This window comes from Otolemur garnettii, unplaced genomic scaffold, assembly GCF_000181295.1.
Source record: "Otolemur garnettii isolate 467f Iridium unplaced genomic scaffold, OtoGar3 scaffold00084, whole genome shotgun sequence".
Classification (NCBI taxonomy): Eukaryota; Metazoa; Chordata; class Mammalia; order Primates; family Galagidae; genus Otolemur; species Otolemur garnettii.
In genome coordinates this window covers 3,110,473-3,119,267 of record NW_003852479.1, presented here as the reverse complement: position 1 = coordinate 3,119,267, position 8,795 = coordinate 3,110,473, and the positions used below count along the sequence as shown (strand labels likewise).

The 8,795-nt window shown below is 38.2% G+C and overlaps 1 pseudogene; it reads right to left on the bottom strand.

The window, feature by feature from the left end:
* Positions 1–2,996: 2,996 nt before the first annotated feature.
* Positions 2,997–4,189, bottom strand: LOC100959675 (annotated as a pseudogene).
* Positions 4,190–8,795: the final 4,606 nt, after the last annotated feature.

The following is an 8,795-nucleotide window of genomic DNA, read 5'->3' as shown; positions in this document are numbered from 1 at the left end:
ATAGAAGTGAATTTGGTATAATCACATATCCAGTTTTATTAAATATTCTACTCTTACCATAGAGCATTTGCCTTTATTGAATAAAAAAAATCTTTTTTTTTTGTATTTGTCATCAAGGAGGAGGTATAGGATGATTAGAAATATATTTATATTTTCAAATCAATATAAAATAATGCTGGGAGAAACCAAGTTCTTGTGGTCAGCATTTGTCATTGTAACCTATATATGTGATACTATATAAAATTATATATTATGTAAAATTATATATACTTATCATATGCATGTATACATACAGTATTTTATTTATTTTTCTCCTTGTTTTGACCAGTGTACTTTAGGATTGTGATGTAGAATAAATGTTAAGTTTGGGAGAGTGAGAAGGAATTTCAGAACCATAGTCCAGGACTTTAATATTAACTCTGCCATTTATTTATCCATGCTACTTTTCATAATACACTTAAATTTTGATTTTACCATTGATAAAATTGGAAAGGCAATGCCTCCTATTTTTACTGACTTTTATAGCTGAAGAAGTACCATAGATAAAGCACTCTGCACCTAGCTCACATTGGAATTTAGCCTGCTGTCCCTGGAAGGGCAGTGCAATTTGATAACCACAGTCTGAGGTCATTAAAGTAAGATCTACTTGGTGTTCATATTTTTAAAATCAAGTGAGATTCAGAGACATAGGAGAGAACTCTTTATTTAAGTCAGAATTTTCCCAGAAAACCTCTATTCTGAAGTAATTATGCATGTGCATTCAGAATTGCTGGAGAATTTGTTGAATAATAGGTACTCCAAACAGTAGCCACCTAGGGAAGGAGGCTGGTTAGGCTATTCTGGCAGCAGTTTTGTTTTTTTTTTTTCCCCTGGGAATATCAAGAGTCATATGTGAATAATAAACACCCACCAGTAATTCTTATTTTAAAATTCTTATTTTAATCACCATGGAGGGAATAATGGAAATGGGAATTCTTATTTTAAAATTCTTATTTTAATCACCATGGAGGGAATAACGGAATCCTGCTAACCTCAAGCGTCTATGGTTAAAGTTATTGTAGATAGACAATTTCACTGACAGGCCGGGAACATGTTATCTCTCCAGTAAACCCTGGAGGAGATGTTCCAATTTGTAATTCATACCGAAGAAATTGATCCTGAATTGTAATAACGTATGGATTATACAAATGGAAACCTACATAGGCATAAAAAGTAAGTAATTCCAGCTATTTCACTAACGCCATTTTTATTATGAAGACTTCTGGGATAAAGAAGCTCCGGTGCTTAGGAAATACACATGAAACGATAACTTCATGGGTATTATTTAGCACGTCTGAATAAAAAGATGAAAATTCTTGTGACGCGTCTAGTATGGTAGTGTTGACTCGCTCTTTATTATCAAAGGAGTGAAGAAATCTTGACTGATTATTCAGCTAACGGAGCCGAAGATGTCATTTTTGGTTTGTACACTAAATAATACAAATATTTGTGTCTGCCAAGTTCTATATCGCAACTCTGAAATACAAAATAAGGTCCAGTACCATTTAATGGACATTATTTTGAGAATTGTTCTTTAGGAATCATTTTCGCCACTTATTTCCAAAGATCTCTGGTATTTGCTCACTCAGCCCAACGTAACACGCGGAGGTTTCTGCTGCTGAGGCTGAAAAGCGGAAAGACCCTGTTCTTTAATCACTTTGTGTTGTTCCCTCTCTGGTCTGAGCCACTATAGACGTGCAGTCACCCAGACTATACCCCAGTTTTTGAAAATAATGAAAACTCTATCCAACTCTACATCAGTTAAACTCAAACTTTTATAAGTATGGTCAAACACTTGATTTTTAAAAAATTCGAAAACTGGGTGGATAATCACAGAACATTTGTTTTGGTGAGATACCTAAATTGAGAACTTTTTAAGATAATCTGTTCCATGATACTATTAGTTGATTTAAGAAAAGAAAAAGAAAACCACCTAATATTGAACAGACTCCCGTAAGGTATTACTCTGAGTACTTAGCTTGTGTTGACCCATTTATTCTGCAAAACAGCATTATTAGTCAGGTTTTCCTAGAATCTCTGCAGGTAAGAAAATGGAGGCATAAAGTTATTTATCACTTCCCAGGGCTGTGCAGGTGAGGAGGGCCAGAGCAGGGTTTCCACCTGCCAGTCGGGCAGTGATCCCGTGCCCCAAGTCCCCACTCACTTGAGGTGTCACTGAGGGTAAACTGTGGGCAACTTGGCACTGCCCATCATACTCTATGTGGCTGAAATACCAGAGAATTAAATTTAAATGACTAATCTGGAGCTGAGATTTTTTTTTTTAATTTTGGCTAAGTAGTGACTCATATGCATTTAAAAAGCAGAACCCCCATCTTTATGGTAATATAGCCAGAGAGAGGTTGTTGGATAATCCCACCACCAAAATGCTCGGAATAATTTTCTTTTCTCTCCTTTAACAAAGTTGTCTTGCAACTTTTATTAATAGTATCTGATCTTATTGTATTATATTTTTGTGGTACATCCAATCATTTCCTTTTTGAAAATAAAGGGAATATAAATAAACAAATACATGACTCAAAATTCCTTATTTACAAAAAAGTAACTCCATGATGTAGGATCATTTCTCACACTACCACGAACAACCGAAAGTAGAGAAAAATTTTCTGATGACAGAATCTAAAAAAATAATGTGGGATTTACCACTGACTGACTTGATTTCCTTGTTTAAACTAGTCTCGTTTTATAGTTGCACATAATAGAACCACATTTTGGCTGACATATTAGTGTGGAAGATTGTTTGAGAAAATGTACCATTCATACCATTTTGCTAATAAAAGGATGACGATTCAGGAGTTTAGTTAATGTCACTTCCCACAGCTTTTAAATAACACAATCAGTGGTTTGGGACAAGAAATTTTTTTTTTTTTTTTTTTTTTTTGCTTAATGAATATGTTTATTGTTTTAAATCAGGTACCAATCATATAAAATTGGTTGGTTTAGGTTTCAGCAGCTGGCTCCTGAGCTCTGAGGAAGCTTGGCTTCTTTTGAGCTACCGGATCTTTCTTCTGGGCAAGGGACATTTTGGGACGGTTCCATCTCTTCTTTTTAGCTTCTCTCTTGGGCTTCTTCTCATAGACTGGGTTATCTCGTATAGCCGCATGAACTTTCTTTTTCTTTTCTTTTTTTTTTTTTTTTTTTTTTTTTTTGAGACGGCGCCTCAAGCTGTCCCCCTGGGTAGAGTGCCATGGCATCATGCTCACAGCAACCTCCAACTCCTGGGCTCAGGCGAGTCTCCTGCCTCAGCCTCCCAAGTAGCTGGGACCACAGGCGCCCGCCACAATGCCCGGCTATTTTTTGGTTGCAGCCATCATTGTTGTTTGGCGGCCCGGGCTGGATTCGAACCCGCCACCTTGGGTGTACGTGGCTGGCGCCTTAGCCACTTGAGCCACAGGTGCCGAGCCACGCATGAGCTTTCTTATACGTCTCCTCCATCATGTCTGGAGTGATGTTGTTCTTCGTGTATCGAGAGAACTGTTTTTGTGAGCATCTTCATCTTCTTCCATTAGGAAACGCAGATAATCTGCAACGTTCTGTCCCATGATACTTCCGATGAACGTCAGCATTAAATTCCTTGCTTTCAGAATAGTAACCAGGGAATCGTCTGGTACTGTGAGAGGCAGAGAAGCCTCATCCCCAGCTCCCTTCAGGGTTCCAAAAACTTTATTGCCAGTGGTAGTCCTGGCAAGGCCTGCTTCAAAATAGCATGTAAAAGCACCAGGCTGGCCATCGATGCTTTCCACACTGTACTCATCGCCAGCCTCCTCCACTGGCCTTCATAGATCTTGTCCATGGCAAACCTACTGAGAAGCCTGCGGGCCAGCAGCAGGCCAGTACAGTGTGGTGCAGGGTAATTTGTCAGGCCGACCTTCACACCGTATTTTGGTAGTTCATGTGCATAAGCTGTGCAGACTATCATATCCCCTTCTATACGGGCAAAAGCAATCTGACAAATGATGTCTCTGTTAGTCACACGAACTATCATTCTGTATTTAGGTGTCTTATAATTATTTTTATCCTGTATCACCAAGTCTTTCCGAGCATAGTAATCAGTTTGACCCTCTCGTTGCCTTCTAAATTTCACTTTGAGATACCTTATTCTTGACAGCTTAACAAACCCCATCCCGCAAAATAGAGACCCGTGTCCGTGGCCCCACACAAACTTGCAAGCCCAGTAGCACTAGCAGGGGGAGAAAAGCTGGGATGAGAAATTTTGATCCTAGAATCAGCATGCTTTCCACGAGGATGACTGTGGGTGACTCAGCTTTTTTTGTTGTTGTTTTCCATATTTACATTCCAAAACCTGGTCAAATACAGGAGAAACTTCAAGCAGGGAAACAAACAAATTCCAGAAAATAAATATTAGGTCGGAACCTCCCATTACGAGCACAAATAAAGCGATGTTGGAATAGTAGACTGATTATATTGAGGGAGGTTTGGCAAAACAAAATAGATAATTCAAAGGGATCTCGTCCCCAGCACTGACTAGTCACCAACATGACCGAGAAGTAACACTGAGAATGCACGTAGGTCTGAACAATTCAATTCAGGAAGCAAAGTCAGCAAATGCCACCTCTCCCTCCTCCCCAGACACTCACTAGTTGAGCATGAGGACACATAGGTGTGCAAAGTACAGCCAAAAAGGATGTTTTTCAAAGGAGTAGGGCACCAGCCCCATATGCCAGAGGTGGCAGGTTCAAATCTAGCCCCGGCCAAAAACTCCAAAAAGGATGTTTTCATAACATTTCAAGATCGATGGCCTCAGTTGTCTAGAGAAGTCCTTTCCCCTTCTTGATGAACTATCACAAGTGTAGCATAAGAACTTCGTACATTTTGGTTAGGGTGTCATGTGGTCCTCCATCTCGACCAGATTATCATCTCCTTGCTTTCTGTGGACCTGGCGTGTCAATGTCTCCTGAATCTTAGTTGTTCATATGTAACCTTCCGGTTCATACACGACTTTCTAAAATTAGGGCTCAGAGGGTGAGTGAAATCAAGTTCTTAAATTGTTGGGCCATTGCTGAGAGTTCAGGGAGATTTTGCCTCGCCCATAATATTCAATAAAGTGATAGCCAATATTGAGAAGATCTCACTGGTTAGTTTGCATTTTATTTGTTAGGAATATACTTACATTGGGAACCTCGAAATTAGAATAAAGTAGATTTGGAAAGATTACATTTATAACGAAACCAGTTAAAAAACTGCCTAAATTAGCAACTTCCACATTGGGGATGGCCACAGTCAGTTCAGGAGGGACTGAGGTTCTTTACGTACTTGTCTAGAGCATTATATTCCCTGATAATTCTGGGGTAGTGGCTATTTATGCCAACTTTTAAATTCCAGTTTGACGGCAGATTATCCCTCCATAGCTTTCAAAACATTTTCTTTCTAGAAATGAATAAAAATCCAGCGGCATCACAGTTACCTTGGGAGGAATATGGACAGCTTCGGGTGAATTTCTAATTCTTTGTTCTCATTCATATGCCTAATTTACACCCCAAATGTCATTTTCTTCTTTTTTTTTTTTTCTCTCTTTTTTAAAAGCTAGAAGAGGATAGAGACTTATGACAGTTTCAAAATCCTGACAAAAACAAGAATAACAACAGCAAAAACAAGTTTTTTTTTTGTTTGTTTGTTTGTTTTTTTTACTGGGTTCAATTTTTCTGGTATTTTATTGTTTTCTACTAGAGAAAAGGGTGATTGGCCCGTTAAACTCTGATGATTTTGAAAGGACAGACCCGCCTTGTAATTATCTTTGTACCCTCACTGCCCGGCTTGGCATTTTTCCATGGTGGGTAACCAAAACATATTCACTGAACAAATACCAGCGTTATTTATATAGTTCTCAAGGTACTTCTCACAAGCTGTTTTGCCTTTCATGCGGATGTACGATGATAATTCCCTAGAAGTATTTTTAACATGTTCCTTATACATCAGATGAACAAAGTGTAAAGTGAAAACAAAGGTAATCTACTGAAAATAAAGGGAAATATTTTCTCAAATAACAATAGATGGCATCACCTCCAATACTTATAGATACTTATATATGTGCAGCAGTTGATCTAACTTTTAGCATTCACAGAATACTGTTCTTTATAAATAAGGATGTTGGGCTAAATATGGAAACTTCCTAAAATTGCTATATATATGATTAAGCATTTCAAATAAAAATAACAGTTAAAACATATTGTTTTACAAGTAACTTAGAACATTAGTTTAGTGGAATATCTTCCACCTAATGTAGTTTCTTACTAATTTTATTTCTCTCTGAAACTCGGTTCTCTCAAGTGTATATTCACACAGGATAGTAAACTCATCACCCTGTATTGCACAAGCCCCAAAATATTTAACCTTACCGAATAGTTTATGCATCCTATTTTATCAAGTCGGATTTTAGTTAGCGATGTGAATTCAGTTAATTAAATTATACTCATGTCTACTATTAAAAATAATCACTGAGAAATTTTTTGTGAGTCTTAGTATCAGATATTGCAACATTATGCTAATATATTTTGATTATATTAGTATTATTTAATATGTGATGAGACATCTAATAATGCCAGATGGACTAGGACAGATCAACAAGTCCTCAGGGTATATGATAATCATGTAGAGGAGGAAATATAATTACAAGTTATAATTATATTTAACTTGAATTTCTTGAGGAAATGAATAAAAGATAATTGCAGTTTAAGTGTGTGCTCACAGTTAATGAAAGCTGTTTCGCGAGGCGAGAAAACATGAAAGGATATTTTACCATAAGCACCAAAGGCAAGAAACTCTGTATTAAAATAAAGAAATGAATTTTTGGCAACAAATAATGTCTTAGATTAAAAGTGCTCATAGATATGCCAGTGACGATGTAAACAATGGTTTCCTTCTCTGCTCAGAACAAGATCTGGGGTGTGCGAGCAGTTTCACAAATGGAATAGAAACAATTCAGTGTATTTGCTGCTGAGGAACAGACATCCCACAAATGCCTAAGTCTGTCTCCTATTATACAAATGGATCATAGTTCCTCAGAATTTCAATTTTCTCATAAGCAACATCGAATGCCTGTAGGAGGTGATGAAACCCTCAAATTCGGAAGCTTATGCATATTCTGATTTGCTTTATCTCTAAAGTATTATCAAACGTTTTAAAAAAAGAAAAATGATAATACCAAAGAAATCAGTTTAAGAATTATGGGTAGGGAAAACCCTGAGGAGGTTTTTTCCATCTAGTGCTGGCCCGAGAGACGAAAGTACTGGTTTCCAGACCCATCTACTTTACCTCTGTCATTAAAAAAGAGAAAGTCAAAATATTCAAGGAGAAGGACAACAAAACTATAGTTACTAGGGCATTAAAGAGACCCATTTCAGCTGGTGAGAGAATTACATACACACACACACACACACACACACACACACACACACACGACAAGAAACCCTTTCTAACCAGAGAGAGGAAGAATCATGCTGAGTCCAGCCTTAAAGCTGGAAAGCGGAAGGGAGTTGGGAAAGCCACCTATTTCAATCTCAGGGACATAATGCCTTTTGAAATGTAGACTTAATCTACATGTTAGATAATCCCCAGCAGGCTAAGACGCTATGGATAAAAATAACCGACAAGTGCAGCCGGGGGAGTGACAAGAAACAGATATTCTATAAGAAGCACAGTGCAAAGAGAAGACCAAACCCCAAGGAAGGAGCAGACACCCAGGAAAGTCCAGCTGATACCCCCATCCCAGGCAGCACAGGCCACTGGAGGATACAGATGGCTGCAGAGCACCCAGGGTAACCATAGCAACAGTAAACCTCAAATCCAGTTTAGCTCCTGACTAGATGAACAAACATCCCCATGCTAAAGTGCAGAATTGTTCCTCTATGATCCTACGCAAGATTTCTGACAGTATAAAAGTCCAGAACAAAATCATCACCACCATCAACAAAAACACTGAAGGCAGGTAAAGGGGGAAAAAATAAATAGAGAGAAACAAAGACAAGCATTGCAGACGGCTTCTCTTCAGACACCAGGCAAGCTAAAAGACAGGACGGTGACACTGTGAAGTACTAAAGTAAAAATAAAATAGTAGTTTAAACCAAGAATTGTACTTACAAAATATCTTTCAAAATGTAGTTTTGCGATCAGGATCTAATTGTGAAGGCGGCTGAACTGCAGGTGTCACTAAGAGCACAATCTCACTGGGCCTTTGATGTCAACATCACACTGTGATGGAAAAATGATGGACCCCGAGATCTGGATGGGGAAAATTGGGGGTGGACAATTCCAGAAGTCCCAAATGATCACATTTTCCTGTATTTTATAGCCCAGAAAGGATGCACTCCTCACTTATCAGAGGACCACAACCTCCACTTGCCTGGGGACCATTCAAGGACCTCGAGAGTCTTCTTTTCCTTATTGTCAGTCCTGACCACACTTTATTGCCTTTCTATTTATAGTCAGGTTGTAGCCCACCTCATGCTAGAAATAAATTCTTTGCTTCTGAATTAAATGTCTTACACCAAATTAAATATAACCTAGGAAGCTTTGGCTTGACTGTACCAGAAGTACTAATGAGGGAGGGATCATAAGCTACTGGAATGTGGAGCAGGTAATGTCAGAGGCTGGGTGGGCCAGAATTTATTAATATAGAAATATGCACCTTGGACTTAGAATATGTTCCAGAAAGACTGTCTGAAACTAGATTTAAGACTCTCTTGGGATGACTTCTTAAACACCAGACATAGGATGACTTA